This window comes from Aotus nancymaae, unplaced genomic scaffold (genome assembly GCF_030222135.1).
Source record: "Aotus nancymaae isolate 86718 unplaced genomic scaffold, 86718_ANA_hifiasm-v0.15.2.pri h1tg000067l, whole genome shotgun sequence".
In the NCBI taxonomy this organism is placed as follows: domain Eukaryota; kingdom Metazoa; phylum Chordata; class Mammalia; order Primates; family Aotidae; genus Aotus; species Aotus nancymaae.
This window is the reverse complement of record NW_026988482.1, coordinates 36,468,112-36,491,603: the sequence shown is the minus strand read 5'-3', so window position 1 is coordinate 36,491,603 and position 23,492 is coordinate 36,468,112. Positions and strand designations below refer to the sequence as shown.

The 23,492-nt window shown below is 38.6% G+C and overlaps 1 protein-coding gene across 2 annotated transcripts in view; it reads right to left on the bottom strand.

The window, feature by feature from the left end:
* The window catches only part of PTPRG (protein tyrosine phosphatase receptor type G), a 765,140-nt gene that overhangs the window by 317,258 nt on the left and 424,390 nt on the right, over positions 1–23,492 (bottom strand). The gene's annotated exons all lie outside the window — the stretch shown is intronic.

Here is a 23,492-nt window from a genome sequence, read left to right as displayed (position 1 = left end):
TTCTGCAACCTACTTTTAACCTTGTGGACACAACAAAGTGGGAGTAGCCTGCTGAAGCAACTTTTGCTGGAAAGATTAAGATTTAATCCTTTATTGAGAATTAGGTAAGAATAAACTTTACCACAGGGCGCGGGTGGCTCACGCCTGTGATTCCAGCACTTTAGGAGGCCGAGGCAGGCGGATCACAAGGTCAGGAGATCGAGACCGTCCTGGCCAACATGGTGAAACCCCGTCTCTACTAAAAATACAAAAATTAGCTGTGCGGGGTGGCGCACACCCATAGTCCCAGTTACTCCAGAGGCTGAGGCAGGAGAATCGCTTAAACCCGAGAAGCAGAGGTTGCAGAGAGACAAGATGGTGCCAGTGCACTCCAGCCTGGTAACACAGCGAGACTCCGTCTCAAAAAAAAAAATTTTTTTAAATGATGCATATTTTTGCTATCTGGAAAATACCTCAGCCTCACTCCAATGCTTGGGTCATTCTCCCAAATCCTCATCCCAGAGAGTAAGATAAAAACAGACTATCCAAATGAATACATTCATTAACTGGCAAAGGTCTAGCAACCTTGGGGCACTTTTAAGTCATGCTACTATCTGGAAAAAGTTAATATCACCATTTTCTTCACTGCACGATTCCAACTAAATTGTCAAGGCTTTTCACTCATGTATTTTTTTACCTCTTTGTCAAATTCCCTATGACTGTGATGAGTCACAAAGGGACAGTATGCATTTGTCATATATTTAGCCAAATTTTATTTTGGCCAAAATTTATTCTCATCTTGCATCTATATATTTGAAGAAAAAAAAGGAGGGAAAGGAGACATGAGGAATGACTCCAATCATCCTATTGTTTAAATTTTCTTCCAGACGCTAAAAGAATCCATTGAAAAACCAAATAAAGTGATTGCTAGCTGGGCGCAATGGCTCACGCCTGTAATCCCAGCACTTTGGGAGGCTGAGGTGGCCGGATCATGAGGTCAGGGGTTCGAGACCAGCCTGACCAACATGGTGAAACCCAGTCTCTAATTAAAAATACAAAATTTAGCCGGGCGTGGTGGTACACACCTGTAATCTCAGCTACCTGGGAGGCTAAGGCAGGAGAATTGCTTGAACCCAGGAGGCGGAGGTTGCGGTGAGTCCATGACACGTCATTGCACTCCAGCCTGAGTGACAGAGCGAGACCCTGTCTCAAAAAAATAATAAGCAAATAAATAAATAAATAAAGTGATTGTTTATTTATTAAATGGCTGACCAAGATACGAATTTTACTTAGCCACAATTGAGCTTGTAAATCCAAATTATGGGTATCTAATGTTTTAATATCATATGTGTATGTATGCAAAATGCCTTCCAGAAACTTACAGTACAGTAAAATTACACTCAAAAGCGAAAAATGATATGGGACACAGTAAAATAAATCCAAATACATCTGACTCAAATAATAGATGTGAGCCGTCATTTGTAAAAACACAAATACCTGATAATTATCCTTCTACTACTAACAATTTAAAAAATACTCTGCAATGTCAGAAAAGTACATGCCATTGATCTCATTTCTCATAACCTTCTAGACATGGGTGAAATACAATTTATCACTCTATAAAAATATAATCAGGGTTCATACCAGTGGGATTCATTTATTCACTGGTAACACTCTGAAGATTTGAGCCGACTACATGCTTGCTTTCACACTTCCACCCAATATACATTCAAGTGCAATTTTAATTGAAGCTGATCTTCCACTTCAGATTTCAAATTAATTCTTTTTTGGAGTGCTTGATGCTCCAGACACCCTTGCTTTGCAAAAACCCCTATGCCATTAGCAGAGGAAATAGAACACTTTTTCCAAGCTTGCAGGTATTGATTACCTATTCTCACATCGAAGCACCATTGCCATTCCACACTGTATAAATCTCTTTGGTGTTAAGACACTTTATAGAAGACTGAGCATTATACCATTAATCATTTCCAGTTCCATAAGACTCATGGTATTGAATGCTTTGTTTTTCACAACTCTGAATAAATGCTTTTAAGTAAAAAAAAAAAAAAAGATACTAAAGACTTCGGTTAACTTAAACCTAGTTGGGAAGATATGAACACTTAACAAGAACATTCCTCTCTCAGACATGATATTACCCATCTGAAATAAGAATGAGAAGTCACTTGCACTTTAGTTTCCTCTTACTGACTCTTTCTTAGAAGTTACAAGACATCTATATTTTGGCAGTAAGACCATTTTGAATGGCTCACCAACTCCGACACGTCAATCTAGTACACGAGTCTGTGTTCTCGAAAGGGAAGAGGTAAGGGCAGATGTAGAAACCACAGGGCAGTTTGAGCTGCCAAAAGTAATTTCCTGTTCACCTGCTAAAAGCCTTAAAGAAATGAGATTTTGATTGAGACATACTGCCAACCTCTAAGTACCTAGGGAATCTAATAGTGTTTCTCATTCAACATGTGATGACAAATGTATTCTTTTTAATGAATTAAATGAACACATCTGAAATCCATGGCTAAAAGTTTGATCTCGGAGTAAACGTCCCTTTGTGAGGGAAACACAGGGGTTCTTGGTTCTTTGGACCCTATTATCACTATTGTATAATTTACTATTTATACCTAAATGTCTGTCTTCCCCACTAGGGGTAAACTCTGAGAACTGGTTCCTTCTACATCTTGTACAACTTCATTCCAATTCCTATCACCGAGGCCCACATAAAGTAAGCCCTTAAAACATATTTTTAGATACAAATAAATGAATTGAAAGAAAAGATTAAAGAGGGACAGAGTTCCACCTTCTAATGACACCACTGTATGTTCTCTCTGCATTCTTTTAGTTTTAATTTATACATCTATTTACTGACTTCTTACTAAGTTTTTCTCACTCCGTTGGTCTCCAGAGCCAGGATGTCAACTTCAGGAGTAAATACTCCTTTTCTCTCTTCACTAATATATTAAATTGGTTTGAAGTGCGACAAGGTAAAATAAGCTGTAAATATGCAATATACATGAAAGAATCCATATGCAAATTTAAGAAGCCCGGTGAAGGTGACTATGGGCTTTTTAAGAAAGGGTGCAGTAGAACTCTTGCTTTCAACGCCTTCTGTTAAGCAATATTATTTTTAAACCGCTCTTATTTTTTCTATGCTTTAAGAGACCTCTGTAATCAAAGAAGGTCAATCAAACAGGAAATTTAGTCTTAATGATCAATCCATCAGTGTATCAATTTAAATACAGAATCAACACTTGCTCAGTCCTAGACACAGTGCTGAGAAACGGATGTTAAGGAGCAGGGCTGCTCCAGTTCCCTTGGACAATTTAAACTGCCTGTGGCTCACAGGCTCCTCCTCTGTACAATGAGGTGCCCAGATACCAAAAAATGGCTGTAAGGATTATATTAGATAATCAATGTGCTTAGAGCATTATCAAACACTAAAAGTGCAACAAGTGCTGCCCACAATGATTACTGCCTTTGTTACTGGCTTGCAAATGTACAGCAGACTGTCAAAAAACTCACTAGGCAATGGATGGAATTGAAAGAAGACATATAGCCCACCCAATGGCTAAGGCAGGTGGGTGCAGGCATTTAATGGCATGCAAAGGGAGAGGAGGGGCCCCACCTATCCAGGAGAGAACTTACAGGGGAGGTGACACTTAAGTGAAGTCACTTCCTGCAGTGCCGAGAAGTTTACTGGCCTGTGGTCATCTTACTCAGGCATTTCCCACTTGAGCAGAGGCCAAGAGTCAAAATTAGAGTTTGCCCCTCTGAGAAATAGAGCTTAATTCCATCTTTGGCTAGATTTAGTGAGTAACTACCCAATGGACAGGTCTGGCAAACATCACCTTAATCAAGTGACGAAAGTTAACATCCCTAGTTGAGACCACGTGGCTACCTTGGACACCTGACAGGAAGTGTTAAGAAGGGCACATCACCTCTATGGTATTCTTTCCAAAAACTCACAACCCTGATATAAGCATGGGGAATACATCAGACAAACACAAATTGGGAAACATTCTACATAATTAACAAACACTCCTCAAAAGTGTCAAGGTCATGAGAAAGACTAAAACACTGTCAGAAACCAGAGAAGATGAAGGAGACACAGGCAATAAATACAACGTAGTGTTCTGGATTGAATGGTGGAATAAAAAAACAAAAATGAATGGAAAAACTCATGAGCTCTGAGTAAAGTCTGGAGTTCAGTTAATAGTAAATACGCAAATGTTGGGTTCCTAGTAGGTCTTTGTCAAAATGTCATTCTTTTGTGGTTACTCTGCCAACAAAATGAAGAAATTACGGAGGAAACTGCATAGAAGCCAAGTAAAATCTAAGTTGTGTTAAATGGGTTAAATTTTACTATCCAGGTTTTACCAGATTCACTACTATGCACTTAGGCCGTATCTATGGCTTGACAGATGAGGGAGACGGGCATTGATTTATGGGAAATGCTGGGATGATTGTCACATCTTTTTTGGATAAAGGGAGCCTGCACACACATAAGGCAAAGAAAAAGAGAGACTAGGGTAAAGAAAAAAATCAAGTTCATGGGTGATATTATCTAAGCTTATATAAAAACAATATATGAAGTTGGAGACATTGCTTTTAAAGCTATCATTTAAAAAAGCATCATTAGCTTAATGCATAGCTCATTTGTGCATTAAAATCGCCCACTTCTACCTCTTTGGTGTGCTATTCACAAGTCACTGCATTTTTCTTATTTTGAGATGTTACAATTCAGTAGACTCGCATCAGGAAGACATATTTCTACAGTAGAAAGGATAAATCACACAACTGGTGATTAATTCCAACTGGCCTGTTTAAGGCAGACAGAATTCCTCATGTGAAAATAATGGCAAATACTGTAAATCTGGGCTTGAGTCTGAGACCTCACTTCATGCTCAGTTTCTTTAAGGCAGATTTAGCTCGAAAGACTTGGTCAACATGTATAAATTTTAAATCAATACTAGTCAATTCTATTCAAACAAATATCAAATAAAAATCTGAGAGAAGCACCTTAATTTTGCCCTATCACCACCCCCAGTGATCCTACTTGAAAAGTCCAAATAAGGACAAATAAAACTACTCAGCAACAAGAATTTTCTACAATTTAAGCCAACTGTTTCACTTCAGTATAGTTCTCTGTTAATAACTGACCTAAGATAAAAGTTGTATGAGCACAGAAATCATACTTTTGTCTAAAAGCAAGGAATTTCACATACCTGTCTATGATTCATGTTCAAATAGTGGTTTCTTTAAATACATAAGAGGTACTTTGCTGAAAATAAGCATGTACCTTGAATTTATTTTACCACAATAGATCCAAATAATGGTTTCTATTCACTAATGAAAAGCCATTAAAAATAATGAATTCTGTCTAAATCTAATTAAAAACAAAACTAATATACATGTTATATGCTGTTTCTAGTCAAATATGCTTATTAATACCTCCCTCAATAAACTTATATTAAAAATATTACCTGAATCCAGGCTTATTACTCTGCATCTTGTCTACTTTTAACCAACTGCAACAATCCAAAACTATGTGTATTCATTTTTTACCTACTATCATAAATAATGCATTTTATCCCAAATCTAATACACATATTTAAATTATTCCATGTTTTAATTAAAATCTTTATGGGATTCAGCTTACAATTCTTTTGCATTCTCCAGTAGTGGTAGCTTAATTACTTCTTGTGCATTTTTTGTGTGTACACAAAAAAATGGAAAAAGGCATGCATATTGCTGCTTGCCACTATTTTAACTTTATTCATATTCAATTATAAAGCTGTTCAACTCTGTTGATAGAAATATTCTAAATTTTAAGCCAGTTAAGAAAATGTTAAGTTACTTTTCAGATAATCAAATATGCTTACACAATTTTTAGTTTTAAATTTTAGGTGTAAAAACTTCAGTACTCCATTTCATATCAATGGTGTACTTTAAGGAAACTATCAACAACTAACCATAATACAAGACATAATATCAGACAGTAACACCAGAAATAGAAACTACTTCATTTTTTAATACCATTATCTGTCTAAGTTCCCACAGTGTCTATTTCAGGACTGACAATAAAACTATTTTCAGGTAAAATTTCATTCAGTACCAATTCCTAAACTGGAGGTCCCAGATTCTAATCCTGATGGCAAAAGTTTCCCTGGAGCCTATTTAACTGTTCTGGAAAAGAAGTATTAAAAAGAGTAAAGATGGCAATAATGGCTACCGTTTAGTTCTGAGCCACAGACCTCCAGGCTGAGTGAAGGCTCAAAAGGAGTTTACTGATGAGTGATGCCTACATGGGTGTGTAATATGACATTATTACAGTACAAATCATGAACATGCACGCCATCCATACACTGCAGGATTCTGAAGGTCCTTCAAAGACAAAGTCTTTGACCTATGCATGTTTAGGTATATCTGGGATTTAAAAGTTGTATCTTTCAAGTTGAATCTACCCCACATCCAAACATTCAATAAAAATTTCTACCAATAATTAGTATCATTTATTCACTCAAAACCTAACTAATCTGACTTAAAGTTGCACCACTTTATTTCTGCTTCTTGTAGATACAACACGGAATTGGTTTCAACAAGCATCTGAGATACTAACAAAGTTATTGCAATTCTTACTGTCCAATGCCAAACATCCTAAGTGTTTATAAAATGGAGATGAGTTGGTTCCAGATCTGAAGTTTTCAACCTTAAAGTTAGGTACGCCTTCAAATAGTCAACATTTTGACAAAAACTGTTATTTAAGAATCCTGACTTTACATTGAGACATAAGAAAACAATCATCCAAGGACTAAAAAGGTCACACAAACAAAGTGCAAAGAGCACTGGGCAAGGTGACTGGCAACTTGAGTTCTAGTTCAAGGATAACAAGTAAGCTTGACCTTGCATGTTGGCCCCAAATAACTCACAAATTATATGACTAGTTATTCATAAAGACAAGATTAATGAGCAACATCTTTAAAGGAGGACCGTCATGACACATATTTGCTCTTTCCATTCCACTTTCATCTCTGGAGAGTGAACCTGAATGTAGCAATGGTGATGTTTTATAAAAATTCAATGTTGTTACATGTAAATTACAGGGTTACGTTAGATCACCTCTAAAGTTCCTAAGAGTTCTAAATTCAATCAGAGCACTTCCTGTGATACCTGGAAGACTCAAATAGACACAAAATATTTGTTGATAGTCCAGCCAACCTCCAAACCCCACCAAGTACCTTACAAAAAGTAACCATGAGGATGTGATAAGGATTTAATAAATGATTTACACCAACAGCATGCCCAACAGTACTTGGCACACAACAAGTACTCACTAAACACCATTATCTATACTTTCCTTTGGGAACCCACATCCAAATACTAACATCTAAACGACATGACCCTGCCCCAGCTTCAGAAATGGCACCTAACTAGTGCATGGCAATTAGTGGAATCCCATCCTCCTTTAAAAGAGATTAAATCAGGAAAGGGTGTTAACCCAGGTGTAAGCCAATTAGTGCCTGGAAGATTTCTGAGGTCAGAGGGTGTTATGGTTTGGCTGTGTCCCCACCCAAATTTCATCTTGAATTGTAGTTCCCATAATCCCCATGTGTCGCAGAAGCGACCAGGTAGAGAAAAGTGAATCATGGAGGCAGTTTCTCCCACCCTATTCTAATGATAGTGAGTACTCACAAGATCTAATGGTTTTATAAGGGGCTTCCTCCTTCACTGGGCATCCATTCTCTCTTCTGCCGCCCTGTGAAGAGGTGCCTTCTGCCATGATTGTAAGTTTCCTGAGGCCTCCCCAGCCAGGTGGAACTATTAGTCAATTAAACTGCTTTTCTTTATAAAATACCCAGTCGCAGATATTTCTTCATAGCAGCATGAGAACGGACTAATACAGAGGGATTGATTTAGGTTGGTACTATTCACAAGGCAAGGCCCAAAATTTTGTTCAGAGCTTGGAGGGAGAAGGGGCCCTCCTCCCTTGAATGTGAATGAAGAAGGAAGGGAGCAGAATGACCTGCAATCAGGAGGGAAGCAGCTGAAGGCCAAAGCCGAAAAGTAAAAAGACTGTAACAAAAGAAAGGGGGAAAAATAGGGAGAGCTGATCACACCATGTCTGAAATTCAAATTTTACCTCTAGACTTTTCAGTTTTAAAAGCCTTTGTATTTTAACCCCTCCGAGTAGGCTTTCTGCTATTTGGAACTAACAAATATAGGATATAATCAAAATGTTGGTTTAAAAAGACCAAGATTTAAATTACTCAATGTTTTCAACATTCGTCACTAAGACGAAAATGTCAAATTATAAAGATAAAAATCAGGAATGTATGCTGGATAGAATATATAAAAATAACATCCCCCAATTCCCTCCTCCTTCTCTCTCTTTCTTCCTATCTTCTTTCCCTATAACAGAAGGATGAACTTGGGTAAGGTTTTAAAGATCTCATATAGACAAAAGAAGAAGAAACAAGCTCTGAAATGCCGTGCTGTAAATTTTTACTCTGTTAACACAGCGGTCTTGGGATAAGAATCCATGAAGCACTTAACAGGAATAGTTGCCTCTTGCTGAAGTTTTCTGCCTCAGAGACATGCTACCGCTCAAGTTATCCTGTGGGAAAGACTTGCTGAGGTGAGCACGCATTGTTCTGAAAAGTCATAGATGCAACCCAGAGAGCAAAACAAAACTGACATTTTAGGTCTGGTTTAAACATGGCCAGGATTTCCTGTCTAGGTATGGAAGGGGTTTTTCACACAATTACTCTCATATCAGTATCATAATCCACAAGGTTTTGTTTAATATTAATGTAAGATGCTTAAGCTCATGAAAATTTTCAATTCCAAGTAGGAAAAGGGAAAAATTCCCAGAGATGGAATTTGGGGGTTTGATGTTTAAAAGGGCTAAGAGTCTGTATACCAACCCACTGACATAAGGGCTGAGAGGAAAAGAACGAGAAATTAAAAACACTTTTACAAGGCGCTCAGTCAACAGTGCAGGGGCCTGGTGTGGATGGGATGTGGGACTAGGAAACACTTCAGAGGTTGCAGACAGGATGACTAACTCACTTCCTGTGACAACCATAAAAGGAGGAATGTTTGCTCCAAAATATATTAACTATTAAATGCTATCTGGGGAAATGTCTAGACATAAAGCTGACATTTATGAGGTAAAGTCAAAACAACATGATGAATTCTGTGTCCCAGTCACACTGTAAATAGTGGATTTGAACTTGTACTTCTATTTCTATAAATTCATAGTGTAAGTAACTTCCAGTAAATGGGACCTAGGAAAAAAATTAGAGGGATTTTAGCAGAAATAACAGTCATATCACCTAACTGTCTAAAATAGCACCCCCAGCCCCTCTCTATTTTGTTAGCTTTGTTAATTTCTCTTCCTAGCACCTTTGTTAATTTCTCTTCCTAGTACTTTTGTTAATTTCTCTTCCTAGTACAAGGTCCATGAGAAAATAAGCTTCATGACATCAGAGACTTATCTATTTTCAATACATATCTGTTCAATAGGGATAGGACTAGGGTAAGGCAAACAAAGCACTCACAAAAACTCAGTAATCAAAATAAATAATATTTCAATAGTGTTGTAAAATTTTAAATGAGTTCCAAAAAATCTATCATGAGCAGACAAAGAAAGATATTATCATCAGTGCTATACAAAGACTATTGGACTCTGAGCCAAAAGGGAAAATCAATAATCAACCATATTGCATCAAAATCTAATTTATCTTGATAACTGAGTTTTTAAACATCCAAGTCCTATCTCTGCCCTCAAATGACTGAGTAACAACAAAAATGCATCATCCATTTGGAGAATATTCACTATATTCATTGTAATGAAAACTTTCTATATTTTACCTTCTTTGATCCTTTCAATAACCCGCGTCAAATATGCCCTAGCTTCCCCATTTTACAGATAATGAAAGTGAGGCTCAGAAGCTAGTAAATTTGCCCTCATGTAGTATATGGAAGATCAGTCAATTCCAGATCTATGGGATAAAACAGGGGTTTGCAAACTATGGCCTGTGAGTCAAATCCAGCCCACAACCCGTTTTTAGAAACAGTTTTAGTGGAACTTGGCCATGTCCCTTCATTCACATATTGTCTAAAGAGCAGATTTGAGTAGTTTAAAAGAGACAGCAAAGTCTAAAATATTTATCATCTGCCCTTACAGAAACTGTTTGTTGACCTTGGCTCTAAATCACAAAATATTGCTTCTCTGGCAGAAATACAGCATATAGGTAATATGTACATCTGCATACCTTATGTCCCAGAAATTTTAATACATGTTTACAAGAAAGCATATGAAATTTCAGCCATGTTTATAATATGAAAGAATTAGCAATAATGCAAATATCCATTACTAGAAACTTGCTAAGCAAACTTATTTTATTATGTAATACTATGCAATACTCCAAAAGCAGATGACCTTACTCTAGGACAAATCTCAAATGAATCCAAGATTTAAATATTTAAAATAAATACATAAAAGTATAAAAAGCAGTTGTGGCAAAAATTAGTAGAGTAGGGAAAGCATTTCTTCATATGTCAGAAAAGACTGATAAAATCAAATACAAAAAAGAATAGTTAATGTTCTGCATTGGAGAAACCACGGTCAGAAACATGAAAAGACAAATGACCAGCAAAACACATTTGCAATCAGTACTGCAAGAGGAAAAGTTCTCTAGTACGCAAAGAGATTCTAGAAATCAATAAACTCTAAATGTCAGCCGGGCGCGATGGCTCACACTTTTAATTGCAGCACTTTGGGAGGCCAAGGCTGACGGATAACCTGACGTCAGAAGTTTGAGAACAGCCTGGTCAGCACCACACAACCCCATCTCTTCTAAAAATACAAAAATTAGTTGGGTGTGGTGGCAGGTGCCTATAATTCTAGCTACTCAGGAGCATAAGGCATAAGAATCACCAGGAGGCCAAGGCGGCAAGTGAGCCTAGATCCTATCTCTGCACTCCAGCCTGGGTGACAGAGCGAGACTCTTTCTCAAAAGAAAAGAAAAGAAAAGAAAAAAATATATACCCCAAATCTCATATAAAAATGGGTAAAGGATATAAAAAGTTAAAGAGAAAAAAAAAAAAAGGAAATACAAATGGCTCCTGAACATAGGAAAAGTTGCTTCTCCTCAAAAATAATGAGAAACATAAATTAAAACTATATAGGTGAGATTTTCACCTACTAAATTTGCAAACATTCAAGACTTTTGATTACACACAGTTAGCAAGAATGTATTCAAATCAGCACTTTGTTTTATCACTACTGAGAGAGTGACATAATTCTTATGGAAAAAAATTTGGCAATCACTATTAAAATTATAAATGTGCACTGCTTTGAAGCTAGCATTAATCCTATGGATATACTTCGCATTTTTACAAGGTAAAACTTAGTCATAACAGCACTACTGGTAGTATCCGACATTGGAAACAAAATAAACATCCATCACTCAAGGGCTAGTTAACTAAATAATTATGACAAATCAATACAATGAAATAGTCTGGAATTCACGGCGGGGGGGGGGGGGGTGGAGGGGCGGAAGAAACCTCTTTACACTCAAATGAAAAGACCTCCAAGTTACATTTTTGTAATTGAAAAACCCAACATGCATTATGTTATACCATTTGTGTTTCTAATATGAGAAAATAAGTGGCCATAGAGATTCATTTTTACATGCACACAGTAGCTCTGCAAACATATTTAAGACATTATAACACTAACAGAGGAAAAGGAAATAGAGAAGAGCTATTTTTTACTACTTATTATTTTATACTCTTTGAACACTGAATCATATAAATATCTCACAGTTTAAAAGTTAAATTTAAAAAAAACCAGAAATTTCAAATGGAGGTAGAAGTATCTGATGCCATTTTGTGAAAAAAAGCTAGTTGTAGAACTATTATTACAGAAATACATCACATCATGTAAAGAAAAAATAAATACAAATCACAATCAGCAATGGCATATACACAAAGATTACGAGGAAACTTCCTATCCCATTAATGATGATAAACTCTGGAAAGGGAGTCAAAACATACATGCATCATAATCCAGGGAGATATTTATTTGGAAAATACATGTAATACTTCTATAATTAACCAAAAAAGTATTACAAAATGCAGACACACAAACTCATCAGACCTTGCTCAATGAACTCTAAAACCCCTGAGGTCTTATCACATCATAGCATGCATTCTACGGAGGTGGTACTGCCCCCAGTGGGGTGGTCTTGCCCCCAATAGGGTGAAAGTTTGTTCTTGAAGTGGGGTGGGGACAGAAATATCTTACTCTTTTTACCTTTAAGACACCAATATATGTACAGAACATAATCAGATATACAATCTATCTGTGCTATTAAAATTGCATGGACTAGGGAGTGATTAAAGGGAAAATGTCTGAAAAGACTCCTGGGGGATGGGCAACAATAAACAAGGTTAAGAAAGAATGCATTAAGGAATTATGTGGGAGAAAAAGACCCTGCAAGCCAGGCATAGTGGCTCACGCTTGTAATCCCCAGTACTTTGGGAGGCCGAGGCGGGTGTATCACCTGGGGTCAGGATTCAAGAATAGCCTGGCCAGCAGGCTGAAACCCCATATAAACAAAAATACAAAAGTTAGCCAGGCATGATGGTGGGTGCCTGTAATCCCAGTTACTCGGGAGGCTGAGGCAGGGAGAACCATTTGAACCCAGGAGGCAATGAGCTGAGATCAGGCCATTGCACTCCTGCCTGGGTGAGGGAGAGAGACTCCCTCTCAAAAAAATTTTTTTTTTTTAAAAGACCCTATAGTCTTTTTCATGTGAAGTTTTATCAGATCCATATTAAAACAAATACTTTATTTGAAACTAAAAATGAGAAAATGTATTATAAAAAAGGAAATCAATATTGTATTTTATGTTAACCACATATGAGAACCCTGTAAGTTACTAATATACCCATTAGTACCAGTGAACGATTAAGCTCATGCTGTAATTTAGACCCAAGTCTATACAACTGTTCCATTACTCCACACTACCTGTTGCTTCTCTACGGCATTACATTTAAATTTCCCCCATCAGTTTGACCTCCTGGGAACTACGGAGATCCTGACTGCTATCCAGTTTCTGACCTACGCCTTCTGGCAACATTCACAAATTTAATAAATCCATCCCCTTTGTCAAGTTGTTTGATAAAAATGCTCAAAAGGCCAGAGCTAAAGATAGAACTCTCCATCATTACAGTAGTGCATTATCTAGAATTCCCTAGGAAGGGTTTTTCAATCTATTACGAATCCTCATTTCTCCATGTCAACTCTGAGAATATCAAGAGATATTCTGTCAAGGATCTTACTGAAATGCATCCATGTCAGTTGCAATTGAAAATCTTTTCCAGCACACTCCAGGGTTCCCTAACCATGGGCAACAAGGGACCTCCCCTGTGGAAGATTAGAACATAGTTCTTCAAGGGCAGGATATAGAACTTCACCTTTGTAACCCAACACGTGACAGCGGGGACATTTGGTAAATAAAATTGCATGAAACAATGAGGGCATACAAGAATACATTAAAAAGAACAAATCAAGGAAAACATAAAAATGACCAGCTTTCTTGTTTTTCACTGTGTCTAAATTTGTAATCGACATAAAATGTTTGATGAAAATCTTTGCAGACCACAGGAATCATTAATTGTAGGGACAAAACAGATCATTGATGGAGAAGAAACACATGAACTGTGAATGTTACAGACGGGATATATTTATATTGACAGCAAACCAAGTGGCCACCATAAAAAAGGTATCCTTCAGAAAAATATCTAGAATTCTATTAAGTGAAACACAGTTCTGTTTTAGGACTTCTATGGTGAGATGTGGCAGCTCACTGACAATGGTCACGGATGATGAAGACAGCGTTTCCCAAGTGCTAAACCAAAAACTAGTGCTGGGACTTTTGCAGTGAAGAACTTCATTAAAAATAAAACATATTTCTGAGCCCCCATATAGCATCTCCAAGAGTGAGGTCAAGGAAACTGCTTTGAGAATGATGAAAATAGCTAAGAACAGTATTACGGGCTGACAGAGATTACTAGTTGTTACCAGAGATTTGCGCTAAGTGCTTTCCAAGAATCATCTCAAATGTAATTTGAGCTTTCCAAGAGTCATCTCAAACATAATTCTCAAATTGACCACAGGTCATAAACTTCACTATTATCCCCATTTTATAGATGAGGCATGTGAGGGCCAGAGGTTAAGTAAACTGTCCAAGATCACTCCCCTAGTAAACGGCTTTTAACCCTTCACAGCAATTCTTTATTAACAGTTAACATTTATAGCCCACTGACAATGGACCAACGTCCACAGATCACCTTATTTGCTTCTGACAATATCAGCCTCATTTTATGAATGAAGAAACTGCAGCAAAGAAAGTTTATGCTATTGGTATTTAGACCACATCATTAAGCAAGTAGTGAAAGCAAGATTCAAACTCAGACAGATGGCTCCAGAGACTCCCATTAAACTTCTTGCTATAGCAATATTTAAATAGTTGGTACTGCTGGGCGGTTAGGATGTTAGGCAAATCTGAAAAACAATTTCAACTCAGACTTCAGGTCTGTGTCCAAGAGCTGAGTTCAGCTGCTCCACAAAGGACAGGATCTCTCAGCTAAGGACAGGTACTGGTGAGAGCAGACTACCAGTATTGGGATCTCTGACCTTGTCTCTTGATAATCTGCAAAAAAATAGTTATCATTATCAATGTATTAACAAAAATACTAACATTTCCAATAGAACCGTAGGTGGGGCACAAAGCTAGAGGAAATGAAGTAAATAAGCAATTGTTTTTGTTGTCTAAAGACAGTCACTAAAAGATTCCATAAATGACATACTATTTTTTTTTTTTTTTTTTGAGAAAGAACTGTCACCAGACTGGAGTGCAGTGGTGTGACCTTGACTCACTGCAACCTCCACCTCCTGGGTTCAAGCGATTCCCCTGCCTCAGCCTCCCGAATAGCTGGGACTACAGGTGCATGCCACCATGCCTGGCTAATTTTTTTTATTTTAGTAGAGACGGGGTTTCACCATGTTGGCCAGGGTGGTCTCGATCTCCTGACCTCGTGATCCATCCACCTCAGCGTCACAAAGTGTTGGGATTACAGGAGTGAGCCACTGTCCCCAACCAAATAGTAGGTCTTATTATTATTATTTTAAGTCAGAGTCTTGCTTTCTTGCCCAGGCTGGAGTGCAGTGATGTGATCTTGGTTCACTGCAACCTCTGCCTCCCAGGCTTAAGTGATTCTTCTGGCTCCGCCTCCCGAGTAGCTGGGGTTACAGGCGTCTGCCACCACGTCCTGCTGATTTTTGTTATTTTTGGTAGAGATGGGGTTTCACCATGTTGGCCAGTCTCGAACTCCTGACCTCAAGTGATCCACCCACCTCGGCCTCCCAAAGTGCTAGAATTACAGGTGGCAATACATATATATATATATGTACATATTTTAAGACCGAGTCTTGCTCTGTCGCCCAGGCTGGAGTGCAACGGCACCATCTTGGCTCACTGCAATCTCTGCCTCCTGGGTTCAAGCAATTCTCCCACCTCAGCTTCCCAAGTAGCTGGGATTACAGGCACTTGCCATCATGCCCGGCTGATATTTGTGTTTCTGTCGAGACAGGGTTTTACCATGTTGGCCAGACTGATCTTGAACTCCTGACCTCAGGTGATCAACCCACCTCAGCCTCCCAAAGACATGCTAAATTTGAGAAGATTAATGACATAAACATTGCAAGATTAAGGTGGAAATAAAAACTGGTAAAAAGGTTCCATGTACAACTAATTAAAATCACGGGCCTTTGTGTACTAAGAGAGTCTGCCCTATTTAAAGTATCAGAAGATTAAAAAATAGGGCTGGGCACAGTAGCTCATGCCTGTAATCCCAGAACTTTGGGAGTCTGAGGAGGGCAGATCACGAGGTCAGAAATTCAAGACCACCCTGACCAACATGGTGAAACCCTGTCTCTACTAAAAACACAAAAATTAGCTGGGTGTGGTAGCCTATGCCTGTAATCCCAGCTACTGGGGAGGCTGAGGCAGGAGAATCGCTTGAACCTGGAAGGTGGAGGTTGCAGTGAGCCAAAATCGCACCATTGCACTCCAGCCTGAGCAACAAGAGCGAAACTTTGTCTCAAAAAAAAAAAAAAAATAGTTTAAAACAATACCAACCCACTCTAAAGAAGACAGTCATGAGGTATCAGAGTAACTGGGGTAAACACTTGTTTGCTGGAAATGAAGTTATGTGGTGTTGGTTTCTTAGTTCTTCAGCTACATGTTTCATGTGTAAGTATCACTAATATGAAAACAAAAATCCCTAACAGTGTTCTATGTACATTATCAAGAAGGCAAAGCATGATTTGATAGTTTTGTGGGGGGCTCCTATATGTCTAAGAGCTATTTTTGTTTTTGTTTTTAAACGAGAAGAAACAAATCATTTTCTTTTGTTGTTGTGTTTTGTTTTTTGTTTCTGAGATGGAGTCTTGCTCTGTCACCCAGGCTGGAGAGTAGTGGCATGATCTCAGCTCACTGCAACCTTTGCCTCCCGGGTTCAAGCAATCCTCCCTGTCGCAGCCTCCTGAGTAGCTAGGATTATAGGCAGCTGCCACCACGCCTGGCTAATTCTCATATTTTTAGTAGAGATGGGGTTATACCATGTTGGCCAGGCTGTTCTCAAACTCCTGACATCAGGTGATCCACTCACCTTGGCCTCACAAAGTGCCATAATTACAGATGTGAGCCACCGCACCCAGCCCCAAATCATTTTCTTAGACACAATGCAGAGTCCTATTTGGCAAGACACATAAAAAATAGGATTAATAGGAAATTGAAGTTAAGATCTACACCTTGCCAGTAAGCAGGAGACAGCACATACATTTTTCCTTTTAGATTCTAGAACCAAACTCTGAATGATGCAAGCATATGTCAATTCCCATCCACCACTGTGATGAACTTAGCTGCAATATTTTAATTCAGGAGCTCCCATTCCAGAGAAAATGCTTAGTGATTTCCAAAACAGTTGGATCCTGGTTGTGAAAAACAAGTGCTCTAATTAGCAATTTAGAAGTCCTTTCCTTGCAGATAAAACTGCTAATGCAGACAAAGCTTCAATATAAAATAACCATTTTCAGAAGATGCTGGACAAAGAGGATGAAGCACGCTGTAATCAGTTTTCATTCTCTTTGTATCCTCAGTTCTCAACTGCAGGACTACTTTTTAAGGGGACATTTAGACCTTTCGAGTGTCTAGGCAGGGAGGCTTGTTTTCATTTATTAGCATTAAATTTTCTCCCTAACTCCCTCCCAGATAGCACAGCAAATTCTTGGTTGTATATTCACAAAAATCCCAGGCCAGGCACAGAAATTCATGTCTGTAAGTGCAACACTTGGCTGAGGTGGGAGGATCACTTGAGCTCAAAAGTTTGAGACCAGCCTGAGTGATACAACAGGACCCTGTCTCTGAAAAGAAGAAATTAGCTGGGCATGGTGGCACATGCCTGTGGTCCCAGCTACTCAGGAGACTAAGGTGGGAGGATCACCTGAGCCTGGGAGATTAAGGGTGCAGTAAGCCATGATCCTGTGACTGTACCCCAGCCTGGGCAACAGAGTGAAACCCTGTCTCAAAAAAACAAAACAAAAGAACAACCATAAAAAGTAAGAAAGAAAGAAAAAGATCCAGAAGCTACTCCTTCTTGCCCTTTGTAACTACTAACACTGTCTCTGGGGCCCATGCCACCATCACCCCTCTTAGAAATGACTGCAATTGTCTGCCACCCTGACTCCCTGATCCACCCTCCCTTCCCCTTCAGTCTATTATCACCACAGCAGCCAGGGATCCTGTTAAAATCTAAGTCACATCATGTCATTCACCTGTATAAAACCCCCCAACAGCACCCTACATCATTCAGAGTAAAAGCCAAAGACCTAAAAAACTCATCTACAATGCCCTACACATCTGGCCTCTGCCCCCAATTTACTTCCCCGATCACAGCTTCTACTTCTCCCCCCCATGGATCCCTCTACAGAAGCCAAACAGGCCACCTTGCTGTCCCTTGAACATGACCAGCATTTTTCTGCTGTCCTCAGCTCACCTAGAGTAACAGGCAATGCAGTCACCTTCTCGAGGTCCTCACTGTCACTTTTTTTTTTTTTGAGACAGAGTTTCGCTCTTGTTACCCAGGCTGGAGTGCAATGGCGCAAATCTCGGCTCACCGCAACCTCCGCCTCCTGGGTTCAGGCAATTCACTGTCACTTTTTCAATAAGACCTACTCTGCCACACAAATTTAAACCCCCTTCCACTGTGCTCTCTTCCTCTTTTTGATTTTCTCCTTTGTAGCGCTCATCTTCTAATAAACAGTCCACAGTTGTTTTGTATAACGTCTCTTGTTCACTCACTGCCCCAAGGGAAATTCTAAAAGGACAGGGATGGGTGCATTATATTCTGACACCATCTAAAATCCTGAGTAATAAATCCTGAGTAATAAACTCAGGATTTTAGATGGTGTCAGGAATAAATGGCAGGTATAAGTTTCCATGTATAAACTCAATTGGTTCCAATTCCTTTATTGGGTGATTCTTTCCCAGCCTCTAACCTACCATTGCAGATGTACCAAGTTCAAAGACAAGAATTAAATATGACTTTAAGATGCAGATCCAGATCCTAGAATATTTTTGAGCATTTAAATAAATTATTCACTTTAAAAAATCACACTTAAGGCATCACTACTAACCTACCTTTACTATTAATTATTCCAAACAATTCCTTCTAATCCCAAAGGGTTTCTCCCCCTTGCATATTTATGGATAATGTGTTGCACATTAACAACTAAAATTTCAAAGCAAAACACGTATCAAGTATTTGTCCTTTCAAGTATTACTTATAATTTGCAGATGAAGCTATTAAATTAGCTTCTAAAACTAGCAAACATTGACACCAAATTTGAAAATAAGGCAACTGTGTTTTCTTCAGGCTTCATTAGATGTTCCCCTGTTTTCTGCATTTCTTTGACAGGGATTTTTCTAAACAAAGAAGAAAGGAAAATTCCTTAAGTATGGTCTTTATCCTGACACTAAAACACAGACAGAAGTCAGAATATGACCAAAAAAAAAAAAAAAAATTAGAAGCCACCTTTGCTTCTCCTCACAAGTTTCTTAATGCCTCCAAAAACCTACCCAGGTACCCTACTCTGGGTAAATAACATTAACTTGAGTTGACATTGGAAACACAATCAGAAGATATATCTCACATGGTTCAAAAAGTGGCATTTCATTACCTTGCTTAAGAATATTTATGACTGATGTCAGATGAACAATTATTTGTGCTAAAAAGGAGTGATAGGAATCTATCTATGACTGAAGATTGATCTGCCTCACACTTTAACTCAAAATTATCTCAAAATCATTTTGAAATGTAGTATTAATCTAAGAAACAACCTCACTGCTTTCATATTAAATTGCACTTCCATAGAAATTAATCCATTCCAGTGTGACTGGGAAAGGACATGGGTGTGTACCATCTACCCAATGCAGCTTTCCAAGGTGAAAATCATTATCCCTGTATCTCTCCTGTTTTATCCTAGTCTTGAGGAATGCCGCACCAGGTGACTCGCTCCCCAGGTTGGACATATGCAGCTGACGGATGCCAAATGTTTTAGTCCCAATGACCAGATATGCACACCAGGGTCCATGCAAGATGCAGGGAATGAAGGTGACAGAATCTGCAGGTTATTTGTGGAAAAAAACTTTCTAAAAGGTGCCAGTTGCAACTCCCAGACATACCTCACCTCCTCACTTTACTCCTGGATCACCATCTACTAACCATCTCGGCCCTGAAGAAGACTTCATCTTCTCCATCTTCTTTAATACTTTTTGCTGAGAAGGATAATGTGCGCCACACAATTCTGTACTGGACTACTGTGTACCCAAAAGGTTTTATTATTTCATGTCTTTAATTAAAATTCCCCAAGAAGAAAAATTAATTCTTTCACAAATTATTTGTTATACTACTTCTATTATACATTCATTGATGCAAATATTCACTCAGGGGTCCCTCTCCCTCAGACCGTATATTTACTGAGCTCTGCATCCAGGGTACATTGGAACATGGTTGAGGGACAAGGTTCTCTGCCCCAGTGGAGAGCACACTGTCATGTGCACACCTCTTGCCACTCTTGCTGTCACCATTGCTACCTATCATTAATGAACCACTCATTGAGCCATGCAGTTGGCCTGTAGTGTTTCATTTTACTCTTCACCCCACCCTGTGTTAAATATAGTACTACTTTCCCATCATAAGGATGTGTAAACTGATGTATGAAGGAGTTAAATCACATGGAATACAAATTCTGGTGAATCTGAGACTCAAGTCTGTGCTCTTAGTTTTAATCACACATGACATCATCTTTTCAGTAAAATGTACAGAGTACAGACAACACCATGTCTCAAAGAACTTACAGGTTTAAATAAAGGTGAGCTGTGAGAATAATTCCCTACAAACGTTCTTTAAAGTTGACCAATTGCATTAGCATAGATTTTCTTTGCATAATCCCATGAAGTATCACCATCGATACTGGTGGTATCATCATGAGCATCCTCGTACGCCATTCCCTCCCCTCCTCCATCTCCCATTTAACAGATGAAGAAAGTAAAGTTGAGAGGGCTTACATGAATAGCCCAAAGTCAACCCCCAAATGGTAGCATCTTGATTTTACCTGAAATTTTAGTTTGAAATCTATATCAAATAAATCTACAGAAAGCTACCAGGATACAGGCCAGGATACAACAGCAGAAGCACCCTCAGATAATGCCAAAGGCACTAAAATTCACCACAAATATTTTGGGTGAGAATTCTCACAATATATAATAAAGCTTTATCAATTCTCACACTTAAACCCAATGAATCTATATGTGGGAATCTAAGAACCAAAGAAAATCCAACTCAGCAAAGGAACAGTTATGCACAGATGGGCTTCGTATCCATATTCTTTTTTTCTTTTTTTTAAGATAGAGTCTTGCTCTGTCACCAGGCTAGAGTGCAGTGGAGTGATCTCGGCTCATTGCAACCTCTGCCTCCCGGGTTCAAGTGATTCTCCTACCTCAGCCTCCCGAGTAGCTGGGATTACAGGTGTGCGCCACCACATCCAGCTAATTTTTGTATTTTTAGTAGAGATGGGGTTTCACTATGTTGGCCAGGATGATCTCGATCTCCTGACATCGTGATCTGCCCGCCTCGGCCTCCAAATGTGCTGGGCTAACAGGTGTGAGCCACAGTGCCCAGCTCCTACATCCACAGTTTGTTTTTTTTTTAACTTTTTTTTTTTTTTGAGACGGAGTTTCGTTCTTGTTACCCAGGCTGGAGTGCAATGGCACGATCTCGGCTCACCGCAACCTCCGCCTCCTGGGTTCAGGCAATTCTCCTGCCTCAGCCTCCTGAGTAGCTGGGATTACAGGCACGTGCCACCATGCCCAGCTAATTTTTTGTATTTTTAGTAGAGATGGGGTTTCACCATGTTGACCAGGATGGTCTCGCCTACATCCACATTCTTAATGTCAAAAAGAGATGAAGAAACTGCCTGTCCCAACAATGCAAGTCTATACTCACTGATGGACTATGGCATAGCTCTGAAGTAGAAGCCCTTCAGTAAGTGAAAGGATTATGAAAAAAGCAAAAAAAGCAGAATATGAAATCATACATCATGATTGTATAAACCACCACACCACAGACCCTTGACAAAATAAAAATCTTTACATTTAATAGTCCACACCGTTGTATTAGCCAAACTTAGTACTTGTTTATGGCCAAAATGACATCATCCATTTAGCTTAATGTCGGAAGCATTATTTCATGGAAGAGTAACACATCGTTGTAAGGAATTTCTCCTCTTCTTACTCCACTTCCAATAAGACGTGCTTGATAAATTTTAACATCCATATTTCCCTCATTTTTCTCCCCATGGAAGACCAAAATTTTGTATCTAAACTTACTCATATACTATTATTAAAAATACATATTGTACATGTTCACTAGAGAAAATCTAAAAGTCATTTGTGTATACACAAATACATAGGTATTCACAAATACACACACCAACTTTTGTTTTTTTATATATATACATATATATATCTTTAAAAAATCCATTCATTTTGACCCAGAAATTCCATTTAAAATGTTTTACTACGACAATATGAAGACAGACATAGCTATCTTAACCAACGAGGAAAGCCTTTGTTCAAATGAGCCAAATTTATAATCAGTGTTCAGTGGCAGTTACATGCACTAAATTTGGAAGAATGTCACTCATTTCTAATCAGAACACCATGATTATAAATTATTATGCCATTAGCCCTTTTCTGCTTTTAACTATATACCTTTCCTTCTCAGTAAGGGAATGAATTTAGACATCTAAAATGCAGCTAATATAAGTCTTAGGGTTTTGATGCATTACTAACATTTGAAATGAGGCGTGAGACCATTCCTATGGTGGGTTAATATTTCTTACTACTTCTGACAAGTAGAATGGAGATTAGGGAGTTGAAAAAGCTGAGATGAATTGAAGGTCTTGCTGATGAAACGAATAATAATAAAATGTTTCTAATGGAGGTTTTGAACATTCGACTCTGTCTAGTTTGTTAAAAAGCCTTTATAGTTCAACGCAAGAGATCAAATTACAGACAATCATAAGCCCCCACTGACAGAACCATCTCCCCACCAGGAATGTGGAGAAAGGTGAAGGCCTGTGATAACTGCAACAGGCCCCATGTGTGATCTCAGAATGGTCCAGGTCAGGCCTAGACTTTGCATCCCATTTTCAACTTTGAGCAGAAGTGTCACTTATTCAAGGAAGTTTTCCTTGAGACCACCATTCCAGATCAGTTTACTTTGTCACACGCTTCAGAAAACCAGGTGGGACCACCGACCCGAGTTTCACTGACCCACTTGAGAGAAACTGAGTCTACGTTGTTTGTGACAAGTCCTACTTCCCACCAGCCCAACTTTAAGTTTTATGGCAGAAATGGCTAGGAGAGAACTCTGGCCACAGACCTCCCCAAAGTGGCCTTAAGAAACATACAAGCTAAGCAAAAACAAAGTGCTTGCTATGCTAGTGTTGCTTCAAGACAAATCCCACTAAATCCACTTCTACCAACCCTGTAGTGGCAGAATCTTACATAGAAAATTCTAGAGCCACCTGTCCATTTGGCTTCCCATTGTTCCCACAGAGTGTAGCAAAACGTGTTGGCATATATAAACACCCAGTGAATCATTCTTGAATAAGGAAAGTGAGAAAAAAATAACATGAATAAATGAATGAGAACTAAGTCAGTGGGTCCTAGTCATCTTAACACGTTTTGCATGTCATTGATGAGAAATTATAAATGCTGAATCCGTATCATAAAATTCCACCTGGGCCACCAGAAGGCAACCTCACAACAGCACACCCCAGCATAAAACAATGGTTTAGT